This window comes from Macaca fascicularis, chromosome 16 (assembly GCF_037993035.2).
Source record: "Macaca fascicularis isolate 582-1 chromosome 16, T2T-MFA8v1.1".
In the NCBI taxonomy this organism is placed as follows: Eukaryota; Metazoa; Chordata; class Mammalia; order Primates; family Cercopithecidae; genus Macaca; species Macaca fascicularis.
The window spans coordinates 47219699-47239932 of NC_088390.1; the positions used below are offsets into that span (position 1 = coordinate 47219699).

A 20234-nucleotide genomic window follows, 5' to 3' on the forward strand; every position below is an offset into this window, starting at 1 on the left:
ACCTGTTAAAACTCTATTCGGGGCTTAGACATGAAGCCCCACTTAGTAAAAAGCATCCCTATACCCTGCTTTGTCATAAGTGCACATATTTTCTTTGAAGAAAAGGATTGCTAGTCAAAAACAAGATTTGAGAATTCCTAGGTCCCTGACTAAATACTGTCATAATCTTGCCCCTCGAGTTCCAATTTTAACATGACTTTATGGTATATTTAAAGAGCAAGCCCCAGAGTCCAGTTGGAGTGACAGACAATAATGTCCTCATGGGGAGACATAGGCCCATAGTAAGAGATAAGGTTCCAAAGCTTTTCCTTCTGGCTGTCATGGCAACAGCAGCAAGAGCTCTGGAGGTGGGAAGGAGGACAAGGAGGAGAGAGGAGCAACCAGAAGCTGTGGTGGCTGTTAGTCTGCAGAGAATAATTCAAGACAGATATTTGCAAGCTGCATGGAGCACAAGCCCTGTACATCCAGGTTAGTTGTAAGTATACAGTTTGTAAGTGGACAATTTATTCATTTTAAGAACCAGAGATACACATAAAAGCTTTGTCAGACTAGGGGGCTAGGAGTACATCATACATCTGTTTTATCCCTTGTACTCAGTGTACTGCCTGGGGCTCCATGTACTTGAATAAATGAACAAATGAGGTCTCAAAAGAAGAGTCACTACCCTGCTTATTTCATATGGGTTCAAAAGTTGCCAGGTGGATAGAGACTTTGGATAAAGATTTTAGTTTACATCAGAACCATATGCATATGGTGGTCAGTGATTACAGAGTGACAAGCCTGAAAAGAAAACTAGCCCCCAAGCCAAAAGCCCGACTTGGTCGGGGGTGGGACGCAGGTCTCGTTCTCCGAGACTGAAGCTGAAATTATTCACTAACCATGGATAAGTTATATAATTGTATACTTCCCATCAGGATCCAGTTTATGATAGATTTTGGACTACTTTTTTTTTTTTGAGACAGAATCTCGCTCTGTTGCTCAGGCTGTAGTGCAGTGGGGTGATCTTGTCTCACTGCAACCTCCGCCTCCCAGGTTCAAGTGATTCTCCTACCTCAGCCTCCCAAGTAGCTGGGACTACAGGCGTGTGCCACTATGCCCCACTACTTTTTTATTATTATTATTTTTAATAGAGATGGGGTTTCACCATATTGGCCAGGCTGGTCTCAAACTCGCGGCCTCATGTGATCCTACTGCCTCGGACTCCCAAAGTGCTGGGATTACAGGTGCGAGCCGACACGCCCGGCCTGGACTAGATTCTTGAGGTGATTAAATATCATCTATAACTGGGAATGTAACAAAGGCTGTGGAAGTAAGGAAAGGTGATGGTGTGATAAAAGAATACAGACAAAACGGCATGGATTCCTGCCTACCCTAAAAACAAGGAGACTTGAGGAGTTAAACTTTGTTCAAGAGAGTTTAGTATATCTGATGCTCATAAATATCCAGATATTTGAAAAAGAAAATCCCCAGTGCTGTGGACCCTTGGAGAGCCTATGTCAAATATCCCTCAAGACCTTTCATGTGTCTTTGCTCTAATTCTGTACTCACCAAGCAATCAATATTTTCATCACTAATTCTGTTTCTTTATATGCTGACAAGGATACCCTGAATAAAAAACATGCATATCTGATAATAGGAAAAGTACATTCCCCTCTCCTAGTTGCACTGATAATAAAATTCAGACACCTGATTATCAAGGTCTTCCAGCCCTCCTGATTTGCCTCTGATGACCTCTGTGATCTCAGCTGCTGTCACTCTTCCCTGTGGCACTAGGCTCTAGTCACCATGGCCTTCTTTCCATTCCTGCAATACCATAGATATCGCGCTCAGTCTTCCCCTTCCAGTTTCACCTGCCAGCCCTGCTCTTCCCCCGATATTCTCATGCTTGGTTACCTCTTACCTGCCCATCAGATCTTAGTTCAAATGTCACCTCCTCAGAGAGATCTCTGTGCCCATTGTTGCAACCTTTCCCCATTTTACCTCCCCTAATGGTCACTTTCTATCCCTTAGCCTGTTTTCTGTTTCACTAAATAATATCTTATTTGTGTACTTCCTTATTATCTGATTCTCTCCATTGGAATACAAGTCCAACGCCACTGTAGCCCCAGCACTTGGCAAAGACTCAAGACTCAACAAGCATTTGTTTAATGAATGGAATGTGGGAAAGAATAAAATATGAGCTGCTATAGATGAGAGAGAGGAGATACAAATAGGGACCACATATGAGGTAAACAGAACCTTCCCATGCTCCCATACTGTGACTTTTATAACACACCACTCATTGCTAATACAGCTCATGCATGTAGCTTGTCTGTCTGTGTATGTCCCTTTACCCCTACCCTACTTTGTTATTATTATTATTATTATTATTATTCTTTTGATAGAGACAAGATCTCACTCTGCCAACCAGGCTTGAGTACAATGACATGATCATAGCTCACCGCAGCCTCAAACTCCTGGGCTCAAAGGATCCTCCTGCCTTGGCCTCCCAAGTAGCTGGGACTTCCAGCGTGCACCACCATGCCTCGCTAATTTTTAAATTTTTTGTTGAGATGGGGTCTCACTATGTTGCCCAGGCTGGTCTCAAATGCCTGGCCTCAAGTGATCCTCCCACCTCAGCCTCCCAAAGTGTTGGGATTACCGTGAGCCACTGTACCTGGTTCTACTTCACTTTAGACTGTGAACAACTTGAGGACGAGGACCATCTTGTTCATGTTGGCATCCCCATGGCCACATAAATGTCTGTGGCACCCTTTAATGCCCCTCTGATGGAAATGGGAAGTTCAGAGACAATTTTGAGGTTTCCTACTGGGTGAGCTTGGCTTAACTGGCTGGGTGAGAGCCTGCCAGAATGAGCAGTTTTTATAAGACGAAAGAAAAAAGATGTGCGTGGGTAGTGATAGCACCAAAAGATAGCTTTGGGTGGGTCCGTTAGCCCTTCCTCCTCTGTAATCTCCATCAGCATCCTCCAGATCTAAAAAGATTCCAGGGAATTGCCTCAAGCTTCCCCCATTGTGCTGCCCTGATTGCCCCCAGATTGCTGCCCTGAGCTTTTCCTGGCTAAAAATACCATAGCCTCACCTACCACCAGGGATAGGGTTAAAAACATAAAAATAAAAATAAAGGGCCGGGCGCGGTGGCTCAAGCCTGTAATCCCAGCACTTTGGGAGGCCGAGACGGGCGGATCACGAGGTCAGGAGATCGAGACCATCCTGGCTAACACAGTGAAACCCCGTCTCTACTAAAAAATACAAAAAACTAGCTGGGCGAGGTGGCGGGCACCTGTAGTCCCAGCTACTCAGGAGGCTGAGACAGGAGAATGGCGTAGACCCGGGAGGCGGAGCTTGCAGTGAGCTGAGATCCGGCCACTGCACTCCAGCCTGGGCAACAGAGCGAGACTCCGTCTCCAAAAAAATAAAAAAAAATAAAATAAAATAAATAAATAAAAATAAAGAAGGAAATGCCAGAGCCATCCCTGTACATAAAAGTTAGACAGGGCTGTGTGCGGTAGCTCACACTTGTAATCCCAACACTTTGGAAGGCCAAGGTGGGAGGATCACGAGGTCAGGAGTTCGAGACAAGCCTGGCCAACATGGTGAAACCCCATCTCTACTAAAAATACAAAAAAAAAAAAAAAAAAAAAAAAAAAAAAAAGCCAGGCATGGTGGCATGCGCCTATAATCGCAGCTACTCAGGAGGCTGAGGCAGGAGAATTGCTTGTACCCGGGCGGTGAGGTTGCAGTGAGCTAAGATCACACCATTGCACTCCAGCCTGGGTGACAGAGTGAGACTCTGTCTCAAAAAAAAAAAAAAAAAAAAAAAAAAAAGAAACAGCTCTCACTTGACCAAAGTCCAGAAACGGACTTAAGAAGACAGGCCAGCTGAAAACAAGGGTGCACAAAAGAGCACCAGTGAGAACCAGCATTCAACAAGGAGTGACTGGAAAGAACTGTTTAACGTTTCAAACATTGCCAGCTGAGTAACATGAGAGCGAACTCGTTATTTAGCTCAACTATATATAGTTTGCATCCTGGAATCCACTCATACTCATACTATATATAGTAGAGTTTTATGCGTGCACGTGAATTGATTGTGTGTGCTGGACTGGACTGAAGTGTTCCTGTGGTGCCAGAAATGAAGAGAAAATGGAAATCTTCCATGGGCCTATGGGTATGTTCATTACCACTGTTGCCATTTTCACAAACGTGTGACGGTAGCAGAAAGCTAATTGAGACCAGCCATGGAATAACAGGGCAGAAACTGGCTAAGGAATACTTTGGTTTGAGAATTTCTCTTGGAAAGATGCCTCCTTTCCATCTATTCCTTGTGGAGTATTTAAAGACTGCCTATGGTCATTGATCAGAAATAATACATATTAAAAGAAAGTTTCAAGGTCTAAATGATACCGAGGTGTTATACCAAAAAAAAAAAAAAAAAAAAAAACCCACAAAAATAATTTATTGTCGGGTCTAACTCAACAAAACAGTTCTATCAAACTACTCATCATTCCCTGGCTCCTAAACTTCAGTTTTTGGAATATAAGCACTTTTCATGAACTTCTGCTTTTTCTTGATTAGAACAGCAATTTTTCTGACCTGCTTTGAAAAGTACAGTGTACTCTGGATAGCCCATTTCAGGCCAAAAAAATCCCTTATTTTAAATCAGGAGTCTCAAATCTCTTTTGAAAAGCTGCTTTTTTAGGTCAGGCGCAGTGGCTCATGACTGTAATCCCAGCAATTTGAGAGACTGAGGCGGGTGGATTACTTAAGGCCAGGGGTTCAAGACCAGCTTGGCCAACATGGTGAAACCCCCATCTCTACAAAAAATGCAAAAATTAAGCAGGCATGGTGGCTCATGCCTGTAGTCTCAGCTACTTGGGAGGCTGAGGCAGGAGGATCACTTGAGCCTGTGATGCAAAGGTTGCAGTGAGCCGTGATAGTCCATTGCACTCCAGCTTGAGAACATGGTAGTGTTTTTTGGTTGTTTTTTGTTTTGTTTTGTTTTGTTTTTGCGATGGAGTCTCACTCTATCGCCCAGGCTGGAGTGTAGTGGCTGCAATCTCGGCTCACTGCAACCTCTGCCTCCTGGGTTCAAGCGATTCTCCTGCCTCAGCCTCCTGAGTAGCTGGAATTACAGGCACCCGTCACCATGCCTGACTAATTTTTGCATTTTTAGTAGAGATAAGGTTTTGCCCTGTTGGCCAGGGTGGTCTCGAACTCCTGACCTCAGGTGATCCGCCAGCCTTGGCCTCTGAAAGTGCTGGGATTACAGGCGTGAGCGACCATGCCCAGCCAAGAGTAGTGTTTTTACTGTCCAATATCTAACATCCCTTCCTGACAATATACCCCAGTTTCACTTTTCTACCTATGCACTTCAAATGAAGCACTTCACTCCTGTACCCACAGTGGGGCACGTAACCCAGACTAGGCCAATGATGGCATGCTCTGTTTGGCGACAGTGATTGATGAGATGGGCAAAGGATTCAAACTGGGCCAATCAAAGCCCGTAAGACTCAATTCTGGAACTTTTATGGAAGCTATTAGAGGAAAAGTGGATCTTTCTTCTGTAATTGGTTGTCGTAATGTTGATAGCCTGTAGCTGCTGGTGACCACTGGCAGGGTCTGAGAACAGAACCAACTCTGAGGAAGCAGAGCTGTGGACTGGATCCTAGTGTTCTCTAGCTTAATTCCTGAGTCAAGCTGTGCCTGAAGGTCTAGGCCTGGACTTTTCAGTTTACCTCAATCAATTCCCTTTCTTTGCTTAATCAGTTGGGGTTGAGTTTTCTGACACCTGCATCAGATGCACGTGGAGCTTGCAGGAAAATGTGGTGCTTGAGGAGGAGAGGATTCACTGGGTTGAGAATTCATGGAGCCGGTGGGAGCAATTGGCATGAGGGTCTACCAGGAAAGGCCTAGAGATAGCTCTATGGATCTCAGTCTACTGATTGAAGATCCTGATCTTCCAAGTAATTTTTATTTTAATTGTGTGTTTCATGATTCAAAAATCAAAACTAAATAGGAAGGTATACACAAATAGGTTCCATTCCTTCCTTTGCCCCTCTTTCCTCCATGGGTAACAATTCTTGTTTTTTGGTCTATTCTTCAGTGTTTCTTTATGCATCTACACTCAAATATGAATATATTTTTAAAAGATACTATGCTTTGCTCTGTTCTACATGCATTTTGTTTCTTCAATATATGTTCATTCAAAGAGTATCCTTCCTTGAAACTCTATAGTGCCTTTGAATATTCCTGGTCACCTGCCACATAATACTTCAGGTGGCTCAGAGCCTCATCTATCAAGCCCTACCACTTCTCTGCTCTGTTACCCTAGAGACACCTTGGTTTAATACTGGAGAATCCTATTTCAGTGGTGTCACAGAACTACAATCAAGCAGCTAAAATATGGATGTGACTGTAAGTTAAAAAAAGAGAAACACATTTAGAAAGTCTAATATGAATAATACTAACAAATAGAGACTATTACAAGGGGAAGGGAATTGCTACAAAAATTAAAAAGCTATGAAAAAAAATCTAAATTTTTGGCCAAAGAGAGATTAACATTGACGGACAGGTACATTGGCAAATATCCCAGAAAGAAGAGTACTGTATTAATTGCCACCAAATGATCTATGATTTTGAATTCAGTCAAAATTCAGTCCTCTTAGTTGGGCAAAAATCCCTGATCAAAGCAATGCACTGACCCACATGCTTTTAACATTCACAGATGTCTTACTGACCCTTTCAACAGACTGACTTAAACAGGGCTTAGATCCGGCCTGACAGCCTTGGAACTGAAAACGCAGGATAATTCACTTAGGGCAATGTGAAAGAGAACATTTCAAACTGAGCCTACACGGTGGAAGATCTAAAATTAGTCTTTTTCTTAAAAGTTATATTCAGCCTTTAGTATGCGAGAAAATATCTAAAAATAGGAATTTCAGTGAAACGATGGAGTGAAAATGAAAGGTAATCTACAGATACACGTAAGATTCACTGCAGACAGACTTGATAATTCACCCTATTCTGTTAGGCATTTGGCATTTGGATGGACTGAGCCCAGTGCTTGGCATGGCCTGGTTGCTGACTACGTCTTTGTGGGTGAATGAACACACGAATGTCTCTGCATATTTTCCCGTAATACGTAGGGGCAAACCACCATCTGTAGATGATAACTTCGTGTGTTTGGGTTCTTATGCAAGGGCTTCTTAGCTGTATTTGAGAGGAAAAAACTATTGTAAGAAAAGGAAATTGCCATTGGATCTCATTTTTCTGGCCACGTTTTTTTTCTTATATTACAAAACTGTGTATTGATACATCTAGGAGAGGTTGATGTTTTCTCTGGATTTGGTTAGATTTTAAATGAGTTACATAAACATATTTCTATTTTTATGGTCTCATGCAGGTCTTAATTAGAAGTAAATGAGTCAGGGATTATGTTCTTTTATCCTATAATAAATTAGTGTTTATTTTTTCCTTTCCTTTTGATCTTCTGAAATTCTAACTAGGGAGTTAGAAGACTCAGGAGAAAAACATTTTTAAATTTTTTTTTTTTTTTTTTGAGACGGAGTCACCCGCTGTCGCCCAGGCTGGAGTGCAGTGGCGCGATCTCGGCTCACTGCAAGCTCCGCCTCCCGGGTTCACGCCATTCTCCTGCCTCAGCCTCCCGAGTAGCTGGGACTACAGGCGCCCACAACCGCGCCCGGCTAATTTTTTTTTTGTATTTTTAGTAGAGACGGGGTTTCACCGTGGTCTCGATCTCCTGACCTTGTGATCCGCCCGCCTCGGCCTCCCAAAGTGCTGGGATTACAGGCGTGAGCCACCGCGCCCGGCCCCATTTTTAAATTTTTGATAAATATATTTGCCATTTGTGTTTTACCAAGCTACAAAACCCAAGGAATAAATAAAAACGCAAAGCAGACATTTTCAAAGAAAATAAGCCTTATAACAATATATTGCAGTTTCTGTAAATCATAGCCTTAAAAATTAGGGTTAAAGTTTTATCTTTTTGGTCTGAAAAATGAAATACTTGTTTGTTGTACAGATGATACTGTGAATGCATTTCCAGATGCTAGGATCTTGGGAACAATTGTGGAACATACTTTATTATATAATATGTGCTATTTTTAATTAAGATATGTGGTTTATGGTATTGCCAAATTGCAATAACTTTATTTTGGGTGCAATAAGGCAATCAAATAACATGCATTTTGGAGCTAATGCTATTATTCTAAGAAAGCACATTTACAAGGGTTAATTCAGCATTAAACTTATTCCAGTCATAAATCCATAGACTCAAAATGTGATTTAGCTCATGGATTTACACTTGTAAAATAAGCAAGGTTTTAATTAAAAGTCAATAGATTATGTCTAAGCATCAATGAATTTTTTTGCCCTCGGGCATAAACCATTTCTATATTAGGTAGCCTAATAGAAAACACTTTACTTTCAAGGTTTTATTTCTTCACCAACACACCATGTGTGAAACAATCCATTCTTGGCACAATATATTATACAATGTAGCTTGATTATTTACATATGTTTCTGCCATTTGCAAAACCCATACTGTCCTCAGAAGGTAGTACAGAGTATATTAGGCTACAGACTACAAACAACAGAAAAATAAGTTGGTCCACAATTTGAATAGACTAGAATGTGTAACCAAGGAACAATGGAGACACTCCTTGTTTGTGGCTTTTTTAGAATGTAGTAAACAACTGTCTTTCAGGATGGGCCACCAACCAAAAATTGTAACAAAACAAAATCTTAAGGAAGCCTTGCAGAAGAGAAACTAGTGCATTAGATGAGCAATCCAAAGAGAAAAAATAGAGACAATGAAATGTGCAAGAAGGTTTGGCCATGAGAAATCAGAACTTTATGTTTACTTAACTAATCCAAGTCTGATTCTGTTATGATGCAGACCTAACAATCTAAAAACAAGTACCAGATCTAAAAACACATGGATCTAAAAACAACTACAGCAATTAAAACCTTCCACTCTATTTCTTCTCTCCTTTTTTTTTTTTTGAGATGGAATTTCACTGTTGTCACCCAGGCTGGAGTGCAATGGCACGATCTTGGCTCACTGCAACCTCTGCCTCCCAGGTTCACACTATTCTTCTGCCTCAGCCTCCCAAGTAGCTGGGATTACAGGTGTCCACCACCACACCCAGCTAATATTTTGTATTTTTAGTAGAGACGTGGTTTCACCATGTTGGCCAGGCTGGTCTCAAACTCCTGACCTCAGGTGATCCACCCACCTTGACATCCCGTAGTGCTGGGATTATAGGCGTGAGCCACCACGCCCAGTCTATTTCTTCTCTCCTAACAGCTAACTGTGCCTTTACTGAGGTTCCACTTCATCATACTTTGCTCATCAAGGATCTTTGATTCACTTTTACTCTTTACTGATTTAATTGACAATGATGGTGTTATAAATATCAAATTATTCTTCATGAAATTATCTACTTTATAATGACTAAATGTCATCATTAAATTCTAAATCCACTTCCCTTATAAAAATGTCTTTGTGGAATGAGTCATATTTCTTTCACTGTTTCTTAGAGCTTCTTATCAGGCATAATTTAAAAAATAGTATCAGGGCACAGATCTGCTAGGTCTCCAATCATTTTACTGGGCATTTAAGTCTAATACTGCATTGTGTTAGGGCATGCAAATACATGCAAATACTGTTGCATTTGTGTTAGGGCTGTTTGTACTGGACCTGAGGTTTTATGAAGCAGCCAATGCGGGATTAAATTTAGTTTAGGTTAGGTTTTTAGTCACTGGCTATCATAATATACGTTTTCTTTTTTCTTTCTTTTTTTTTTTTTTTGAGACGGAGTCTCGCTTTGTCGCCCAGGCTGGAGGGCAGTGACAGGATCACGTCTCACTGCAAGCTCTGCCTCCCGGGTTCATGACATTCTCCTGCCTCAGCCTCCCGTGTAGCTGGAACTACAGGCGCCCACCACCACGCTCAGCTAATTTTTTTGTATTTTTAGTAGAGACAGAGTTTCACTGTGTTAGCCAGGATGGTCTTGATCTCCTGACCTCGTGATCCACCCGTCTCAGCCTCCCAAAGTGCTGGGATTACAGGCATGAGCCACTGCACCCGGCCCTTTTTTTTTTTTTTTTTTTTGAGACAGAGCCTTGCTCTGTCACCCAGGTTGGAGTGCAGTGGTGCAATCTTGGCTCACTGCAACCTCCACCTCCCAGGTTCAAGCAATTCTCCTGTCTCAGCCTCCTGAGTAGCTGGGACTATAGTCTCATGCCACCACACCCAGCTAATTTTTGTATTTTTAATAGAGACGGGGTTTCACCACATTGGTCAGGCTGGTCTCGAACTCCTGACCTCAAGCGATCCACCCACCTGGGTCTCCCAAAGTGCTGGGATTATAGGCGTGAGCCATTGTGCCCAGACTTACATTTTCTACTATGTGCATATTTCTGTACATTTCTATAACATCATGTTTTTGCTAACTTTGTGGAATTTGCAAATCTAATTATTTCAGAGAATTTTTTAAATCCTTAAAACAAGATTAAATCACTTACATTTAAAAATATAATACATATATTTTTAAACAAATATATACATTATACCCTCTTTGTAGAGAGAAGGAATAACTCCAAACTAAATTCAAATAGATGTGGACATTTCTTTCCCCAGATTCAGTTACTTAAAACAGAGAACTCTTTGTGTAGTTCTCATGGTAAAGGAGAAGTCCTAATGATCAATATTCCACAGAATTCTATCCAACCAACCTGTGTTGAGTTGCCTTTTTTGGGAATGTTGTTTGCATAGTTTAGGCAAAAAAAAAGAGGTAATGTCCAGAAAGCAGCAATGGGAGAGGAAATAAATTCCTGTAATGTTAAGTTCGTATACATGCACTCTAATGATTTAAACATTACCCAGCACACGTGCTGGTCAGCTCAAGTTGCTAAATAAATATAGGTCCCAGGAGGTTAATAAGCCTACCTGTCACCTTTGGAGAACTCTTGTTACAGGTCAACCATTTCCTCTTCCTGTCCCTACCTCTCAATAAGTGACTTCTGTTTTACATTATCCAGAGTAGCAAAGTCCAACTTAAGTAAAACTTCACGGTTGTTGTTGTTTTTTTCTTTTGAGATGGAGTCTTGCTCTGTCACCAGCCTGGATTGCAGTGGCGAGATCTTGGCTCACTGCAACCTTTGCCTCCTGGGTTCAAGCAATTCTCCTGCCTCAGCCTCCCGATTAGCTGGGATTACAGGCATGCGCCACCACACCCAGCTAATTTTTGTATTTTTAGTAGAGATGGGGTTTCACCTTGTTGGGCAGGATGGTCTCAATCTTTTGACCTCATGATCCACCCACCTCGGCCTCCCAAAGCGCTGGGATTACAGGGATGAGCCACCGCACCCGGCCAACATCATGGTTCTTAATGAGAAGAGTTTCAAACGGCTTCATAGTTAGCTTTCCGTGAACAGCCAGGACTAAAGAGCTGTTACTGAAATAGCTGTATTTTCTTTATAACCAGTTCTTGCCCTGGGACTAAATCATGTTTGGTTAAGGATACTAAATTGAGACAGGCTCCTTCATTTAAAAAAGAAAAAAAGATTAGGACAAGTTCTGCAATGTTTTTGTAATAATTCAAACCGAAAGCAAATGTTCCATTTTTCAGCCATACAAAAAAGAACGAGTGTATACTTCATCTTATTTATTTTTCAAGTTATTGCCAAGAAAAGACAGTTCTTTACACAAACCTATCTGGACTTAGAGGTAAAAGAAAATGGACTCAGTACTTGTCTTAAGAAGAAGGACGCTGTGGACCCAAAACAAAGGAGACTGAGAGGAAATGGCAAAAATGTTACTCACTCAGACCTGAAGGGGCAATCCCTGATTTGAGATGCTTTAGAATATCTTTAGAATATGTACTTTTTAAAAAAAAAAAAAAAAGAATATTCTGGTAGTGTTTACCTTTTTATACTTTTCTCCTTTGAAACCTGACACTCTCAAATCCAATTACTGTGGTGATGATGATGATGATGATGATGATGATGATTTGAGACGGAATTTTGCTCTTGTCTCCCAGGCTGGAGTGCAATGGTGTGCTCTCTACTCACTGCGACCTCTGCCTCCTGGGTTCAGGCGATTCTCCTGTCTCAGCCTCCCCAGTAGCTGGGATTACAGGTGTCTGCCACCACGCCTGGCTAATTTTTGTATTTTTATTAGAGATGGGGTTTCACCATGTTGGCCAAACTGCTGAGATTAATGGCGTGAGCCACCATGCCGGCCTATTATTATTATTATTATTTTAGTGGCATGGTCTCGCTCTGTTGCCCAGGCTGGAGTCCAGTGGCGTGATCATGGCTCACTGCAGCCTTGATCTCCTGGGCTCGAGCGATCCTTCCACCTTAGCCTCTCAAGTAACTGGGACAATAAGCGTGCACCACCATACTCTGCTCATTTTTACGTTTTTTTGTAGAGATGTTGGGGTGGGGGTCTCACCATGTTGCCCAGGCTGGTCTTGAACTCCTTACCTCAAGTGATCCTCCCACCTTGGCCAATTATTATTTTTATTCTCACTCCTGGACAGCTATACATGTCTCCCATTACCTTCCCTCCACCTCTCATACGATATGGCTTCCTAGCTCTTCCTTGATCTCTTCATTTTACCCTTCTTTCCTCTTTCTTACCTTTCCTCCTGAAGACGCTTATTACTAAGCAGTGTTTCCAGGTCGTCTGTCATGTCCCAAGCACACATCTTAGGATCGCCTCAGGCTTTTCCTTTCCTCTGTCCACCATGGGCAGCCATGTGCTTGCTGCCCAGTCCTGTGATTCATGAATTCCTCTTAACCTACTCTGTCCCTTTTCAAATGATAAAGGCGCTCTACGGCTGAAAACACATCCAACTAGAATGAACATGAAAACTGGTCAAAGAAAGAGCCTTCATTTCCCCTTCTCGTGTTTAGGAGGAAATACATGATGTGAGTCTACATCTGTGTTAGCTCGCTTAGTTTATACAGTTCGTTCAAAAAAGAGTTTTGATTCTTGGCACTGCCACTTACTGTCTGGGTGATCTTGGACAATTTACTTAACCAGATGCCTGAAATCCTTTCTGGAACAAGGCAATGCTTTAAATAAATGAACTCGCTCAAACTTAATTTCCTAATTATGGAGGAAATCTAGCATAGAGATTAAAAGCATAGGCTCTGGACTTAACTCTAGTTGGGTGGGAGTCCTGGACTTTCCAGTGACTTGATAGGTGGCCTTAGTTTCCTCATTTGTGAAGTAGGTCAAATAATTATGCAGTATCAACCTAATAAGGTTGTGGTGAGCACTGGATGAGAAATGCATAGAAAGCTAAAACAGTGCCTAGCAGTGCATAAATGTTAACTATTACTATCACGAAGGCTGTTATTCTTAATATGGTACCATTGGGCTGGGCACGGTGGCTCACGCCTGTAATCCCAGCACTTTGGGAGGCTGAGGCGGGTAAATCACCTGAAGTCAGGAGTTCACAACCAGCCTGGCCAACATGGTGAAACCCCATCTCTACTAAAAATACAAAAAATTAGCCAGGTGTGGTGGCACGTGCCTGTAATCCCAGCTACTTGGGAGGCTGAGGCAGAAGCATCGCTTGAACCCGGGAGGTGGAGGTTGCAGTGAGCCAACATCACACCATTGCACTCCAGTCTGGGCAACAAGAGTGAAACACTGTCTCAAAAAAAAAAAAAATAGGGTACCATCATGACAATTAAAAGCTCACTGGCGGCCGGGTGCGGTGGCTCACACCTGTAATCCCAGCACTTTGGGAGGCTGAGGCGGGTGGATCATGAGGTCAGGAGATGAAGACCATCCTGGCTAACACGGTGAAAGCCCGTCTCTACTAAAAATACAAAAAGAAAATTAGCTGGGTGTGGTAGTGGGTGCCTGTAATCCCAGCTACCCAGGAGGCTGAGGCAGGAGAATGGTGTGAACCCGGGAGGCAGAGCTTGCAGTGAGCCAAGATTGCGCCACTTCACTCCAGCCTGGGCAACAGAGTGAGACTCTTGTCTCATAAAAAAAAAAAAAAATGCTCACAGACTGTATTGTAAAGTTAAAAGTGAGGTACCATACTTCTAATCACCAGGTCTATAGAAGAGTTTTTAAAAATGTGAGAGATATCATTTTATGGAAATAATCTATATCAAAAGAATTTCAAGCACATTTAAATAATGAGTCTACTTTGTTAACACTCTCTCTTTAGTTTTTGATTTTCTGATTTTATTTTATTGTTCATTTATTAATTTACTAATTTATTTATGTTTTAGAGAGCAGGGTCTCTAAATGACCATAGCTCATTGCAGCCTTGAACTCCTGGGCTCAAGCGATCCTTCTGTCTCATACTGCAGGCATACGCCACCATGCCTGGCTGATTTTTTGTAGAGATGGGGTCTCACTATGTTATCCAGGCTGGTTTTGAAATCCTGGCCTCCAGCAATTCTCCCTCCTCAGCTTCCAGAAGTGCTGGGATGACAGGTATAAACCACCTTGCCTGGCCTTTTCTGATTTTAGAAGTGAAAACACGCTTGCTTGCCAAAGATTTAAGTTCTTTTGAACTTTAAAAATACATATATAGGTCAGGCACTGTGACTCACACAGGTAATTCCAGCACTTTGGGAGGCCAGGGCAGGCAGATTGCTTTAGTCCAGGAGTTTGAGCCCAGCCTAGAAGCATGGCGAAACTCTGTCTCTGCAAAAGACACAAAAATTAGCTGGGTGTAATTATGCATGCTTTGGTCCCAGGTTCTTGGGGAATTGAGGGGGAGGATCGCTTGAGCCCAGGAAGTTGAAGCTACAGTGAGCTGAGATCGCATCACTGCACTCCAGCCTGGGTGACAAAGTGAGACCCTGTCCTCCCCTCCTCCAGAAAACAAAACAAAACAAAAAATGCATACACATATATGCTGAGTGTGGTGATTCATGTCTCTCATCCCAACACTTTGAGAGGTCAAGGCAGAAGGATCTCTTGAGCCCAGAAGTTCAAGACCAGCCTGAACAACATAGCAAGACCTCGTCTCTACCAAAAAAAAAAAAAAAAATTAGCCAGTTGTGGTGGCAGGTGCCTGTAGTCCTACCTACTTAGGAGGCTGAAGCTGGAGGATTGCTTAAGCCCAAGAGTTTGAGGCTGCAGTGAGCCATGACTGCACCACTGCACTCCATCCTGGGTGACACAGCGAAAGACCCCGTCTCTTAAGAAAAAAAATTACAGGCTGGGAGCCATGGCTCACACCTGTAATTCCAGCATTTTGGGAGGCTGAGGTGGGCAGATCACTTGAGGTCAGGAGTTCAAGATGAGCCTGGCCAACAAGGTGAAACCCGTCTTTACTAAAAAATATATAAGAATTACACAGGAGCATTGTTTGAACCTGGAGGGAGGCGAAAGTTGCAGTGAGCCGAGATCATGCCACCACTGCACTCCAGCCTGGGCAGCAGAGTGAGACTCCATCTCAAAAAAAAAAAACAAAAAACAAACCATATGTATATTAATTTTTTAAAACTAGGGTCAAATACTGTTTATAGCCTACCTTTTTCATTTAACAATACAAAATGGACATGTATCCATGTAAACAAATGGGAGTCTACAACATAATTTCTAATGGCTATAAAGCACTTCAACATATGGTTATATCATCATTTATTTAACACATTTCCTATTGTTGGCAATTAGGACATCTCCAATTTTGCTACTGTAAATAAATAATAAAATAAACAACTATCTTTATTTTTGCTCACTCAATCGATTATTTTCCTTAGAAAAAAAATCTTAAATGTGTTTCTCGATTAAAGAGTATGTACAAAAAAAAAAAAAAAAAAGAAAAGAAAGAAACAAAGAAAGAAAAAGATTTGGTATGTTATCTAATTGACTCCCAGAAAAAGCAGGAGCAATTTATTTGCAACAGTGGTGCATGGGAGCACCTATTTACACACTTCTGCCTCAACAACAGGTCTTAGTAAACTTTGTCTTTGCCAGTCTGGCTACACTGATTCAGTCAAAGAGTTGCCATGTAACCCAAGCTTGGCCAAACTCCCTCCAGGACTTTGAATCTTGTTTGGAGTGACACAGAGATGGAAGAAACCATAGGGTTGAGCAGTGGGTGAGCAGTTCCTATTACCAAGACATTCTGGAAGTGCCAGGTCATGTTCTGTCTTCTTCGGCCTCCTTAACCTCTCCCATTCCTATTACTCTGTGAGGTCCTCACAGCTTTCCAATAAATTTCCTTTTTTTTTGGTAGCTAGACTTAGTTTTTGTAGCTGGTAATCAAACAGAAATACCAAGTTGGTTGTTGAATATGCAAGTCTGGGGCTCAGCCAGGGGGTAGCCTGGGCAAGAGATGTAGATTTGGGAGACACTAACAGTGCTATAACTGATAAACGTACTGAAGAGAATATGAACTCCAGAAGGAGATGAAGTTCTTTTTTTTTTTTTTTTCTGAGATGGAGTCTCACTCTGTCGCCAGGCTGGAGTGCAATGGCACAATCTCGGCTCACTGCAACCCCCGCCTCCCAGGGTTCAAGCCATTCTCCTAGCTACTTAGCCTCCGGAGTAGCTAGGACTACAGGCACGTGCCACCACATCTGTTAATTTTTGTATTTTTTGTAGAGACGGGGTTTCACCATGTTGACCAGGATGGTCTTGATCTCTTGACCTTGTGATCTGCCCGCCTGGGCCTCCCAAAGTGCTGGGATTACAGGCGTGAGCCACCATGCCCGGCTGAAGTTTTCTTTCTAATTCCTTTTGTTGTTGCTGTTGTTTGAGATGGGGTCTCACTCTGTTGCTCAGGCTGCAGTGCAGTGGTGCAATCTCGGCCCACTACAACCTCAGCCTCCTGGGTTCAAGCAATTCTCCTATCTCAGCCTCCCAAGTTGGGATTACAGGCACCTGCCACCATACCCAGTTAATTTTTGTATTTTTTTAGTAGAAACGGGGTTTCACCATGTTGGCCAGGCTGGTCTGGAACTCCTGATCTCAAGTGATTCACCTGCCTCAGACTCCCAAAGTGCTGGGATTACAGTTGTGAGCCACCGCCCCCAGCCCCTCCTTCTAATTCCTAACCTAGTTCTTAGTAAAGTACTATATATATATTTTAAAGACATGATCTTGCTCTGTTGCCTAGGCTGGAGTGTGGTGGCCCAATCATAGCTCACTGGAATCTCAAACTCCTAGGCTCGAGGGATCCTCCCGCCCCAGTCTCCCAAGTAGGTGGGACTATAGGTGTGCACTACCACACCTGGATAGTACTAATTTCTTTGGAACAAGTTTGATTTTGTATTTATTTTGCTGCCTTAGGAAACTATCAGAGGAAGCAAACTAACCATATTGGTTGACTTAAATAGCGTAGATGTGTTTATTTATTTATTTATTTTGTTTTGTTCTGTTTTGGTAGATGTGTTTTATATTGGAAAAAATACACACATGCATTCATAGGATAAACTTCGTAAAACTGTTTTTTGTTTTTTGTTTTTTTAATAAAACCACGTCAGGCAAACAACATTTTTGAACTAGAGCCCAGGTTCAAATTAGTCTGTCTTAGGCCTGTATTCTCACAGTATCACCTAGCAAAGACATTAATACTTCATTTGATTTAGATCTTCTCATTTCCATTCTGAAAAGAAAGCCCAAACTCCAAAATATCAGTCCAGAAATGTACCCTAAGAATCCCAAACAGTATTGTGCAGAATAATATATTTTATTTGTTTTGAAGCAGTTTTGCCATGGAACTACCGGGAATGTAATGCCAGTTTCCTCAATATTTATATGCTCAAATGAACAGAATTCAGTATCATATATGGTAGTTACTGAAGAAAAAGATCTCTTCTGAAAAGATGAAAAACCATGAAAAGAGTGTCATAGTGCTGACTCTATTAAGCCTGCAAAAGCATGAAGAGGGTTGGGAGAAGGAGCAATTAGAAAGTCAGGTGGCCTACTCTGGTTATACCATGCCTAAATTTGGATAAATGAGTGCCCTTAAATGATCTAAGAACAGTGCTTGGCAACTAGCAATAGTTCCTGGGTCAAATATATGTTGAAAGAATGAATGTTTGTTAGTTATTAATAAATAAGAAATGTTTAAATAAAAGTTTGCATATAAGTGAAAACCCAGGTAAGATAAACATCTGCCTACTTGTTATTGATTAGAAAAGTCTTGGCGATGCACTATGGCTCACATCTGTAATCCCAGAGCTTTAGGAGGCCAAAGTGGAAGGATCACTTGAGGCCAGGACTTTGAGGTCAGACTGGGCAACATACGGAGGCCCTATTTTTACAAAAAATGGGAAAAAAATAGAAGTGACAAGTCTCTTTCCACACCTCAATTTATGAGTGAGAATATAAATATCCAGAGAGATTAATGACATTTTCAGTCACAATGTTAATACTTTTGAAAAATGAAAAGCAATTTTATTGTTCTGTATATCCTTAATTTTGGTTCTTATAGTTGATCATGGTTTCAGTTACTATTGCTGCATAAAAAATTACCCCAAAACATAGTGGTGTAAAAAAAAACTGTTTTTGTTTTTTGTGGGTTTTTTTTTTTTTTTTTTTTTGAGAAAAGGTTTTGCTCTGTCACCCAGGCTGGAGTGCAGTGGCCTGATCATAGCTCAGTGCAGGCTCAACCTCCTGGTCTCAAGCAATCCTCCTGCCTCAGCCTCCTGAGTAGCCAGGACTACAGGTGCATGCCACAATATACAGCTAATTTTTTATTTTTTGTAGAGACGAAGTCTCACTGTTATGTCGGCTGGTCTCACACTCCTGAGGTCAAGTGATCCTCCCACTTTGACCTCCCAAAGTGCTGGGATTACAGGAGTGAGCCGCCACACCCAGTCAAACAAAACCACTTTATTTTGCTCATGATTTTGACAGTCAGGAAATTGGGAAGAGCACTGATGGGCAGTTTGGTCTCGGGATCTCTCAGGTGGCTGCAGTCAGATGCTGGCTGGAGCTGCAGTTGCTTGAAGGCGACATTGGGCTGCACATCCAAGATGGCTCCCTGCCTTGGCTGGCAGCTAGTTGATGCAGGCTATTGGCTGGGAGCTCAGCTTGAACTATCTCCTGGATTGCATACACATGGCTTCTCTAGCAGGTGGTCTCAAGGTTGTCAGACTTCTTACATGGTGGCTGACTTCCCACAGGACAAGGGTCCCAAGAAAACCAGGAGGAAGCTGCAGCACCTTTAATGACCCAACCTCAGAAGTCACACACCAGCACTTCCTCTGTACTATATTAGGCAGAGCAATCACAAGATTCAAAAGGAGAGGACATAGAGCCCACTGCTTAATGGGATGAGTGTCAAATAACTTGGGGACCATTGTCCTAAAACCACCACAGCCAGGTTGAGCATTTTTTGGCATAGGTAGCCCATGCTTTAGAAGAGCTAATTTAGTTTGTGGTATAACTATCTCTAGATTACATTTTTAAACTTTTTATTATGGAGACTTTCAAACATATATTAAAGCAAACAGAATGGTATAATGAACCCCTGTGTGCCATTTCTCAGCTTCAATAATGATCAACTTTGTTTCGTCTGTACCTCCACCTGCTTGCCCCGTCTCAAACTCCCCTATTATTCTGATGTAAAGATAATACATCATATTTATTTATCTGTAATTATTTCAGTACATGTCTTTAAAAGATAAGGATTTTTTAAATAGTTGGATTAGTTATAAACAAGAATTGCTTAATATGATCAAATTTAGTTGGCACTTAAATTTTCAATGTCTCAAAAATGTCATTTTTTTTTTTTTTTTTTTTTTGAGATGAAGTCTCGCTCTGTCACGCAGGCTGGAGTGCAGTCATGCGATCTCAGCTCACTGCAAGCTCTGCCTCCTGGGTTCACACCATTCTCCCGCCTCAGCCTCCCGGGTAGCTGGGACTACAGGCGTGTGTCACCATGCCTGGCTAATTTTTTGTATTTTTAGTGGAGACGGGGTTTCACTGTGTTAACCAGGATGGTCTCAATCTCCTGACCTCGTGATCTGCCCACCTCAGCCTCCCAAAGTGCTGAGATTACAGGCGTGAGCCACTGCACCTGGCCACAAATGTCATAATTTTATATTTGTTTGAGTCATGATCAAAATAAGGCCCACATATTGCAATTTGTCAATTTATCTTTAAAGTCTCTTTAAGGCTGGCTGCAGTGACTCATGTCTGTAATCCCAATATTTTGGGTTACTGAGGTGGGAGGATCATTTGAGCCCAGGAATTCGAGACCAGCCTGG

General features: G+C 42.0%; 1 long non-coding RNA gene across 3 annotated transcripts in view; it reads left to right on the top strand.

Moving 5' to 3' along the window:
* The window catches only part of LOC102145850 (uncharacterized), a 76222-nt gene that overhangs the window by 30059 nt on the left and 25929 nt on the right, over window positions 1–20234 (top strand). For 2 of the 3 annotated variants that reach the window (XR_012425571.1, XR_012425570.1), the window contains one exon: window positions 331–468. The exons of the other annotated variant lie outside the window; for it this stretch is intronic. This is a non-coding gene — a long non-coding RNA (uncharacterized lncRNA). The remainder of the gene's footprint in view (window positions 1–330; window positions 469–20234) is intronic. 3 annotated transcript variants of the gene reach the window in all.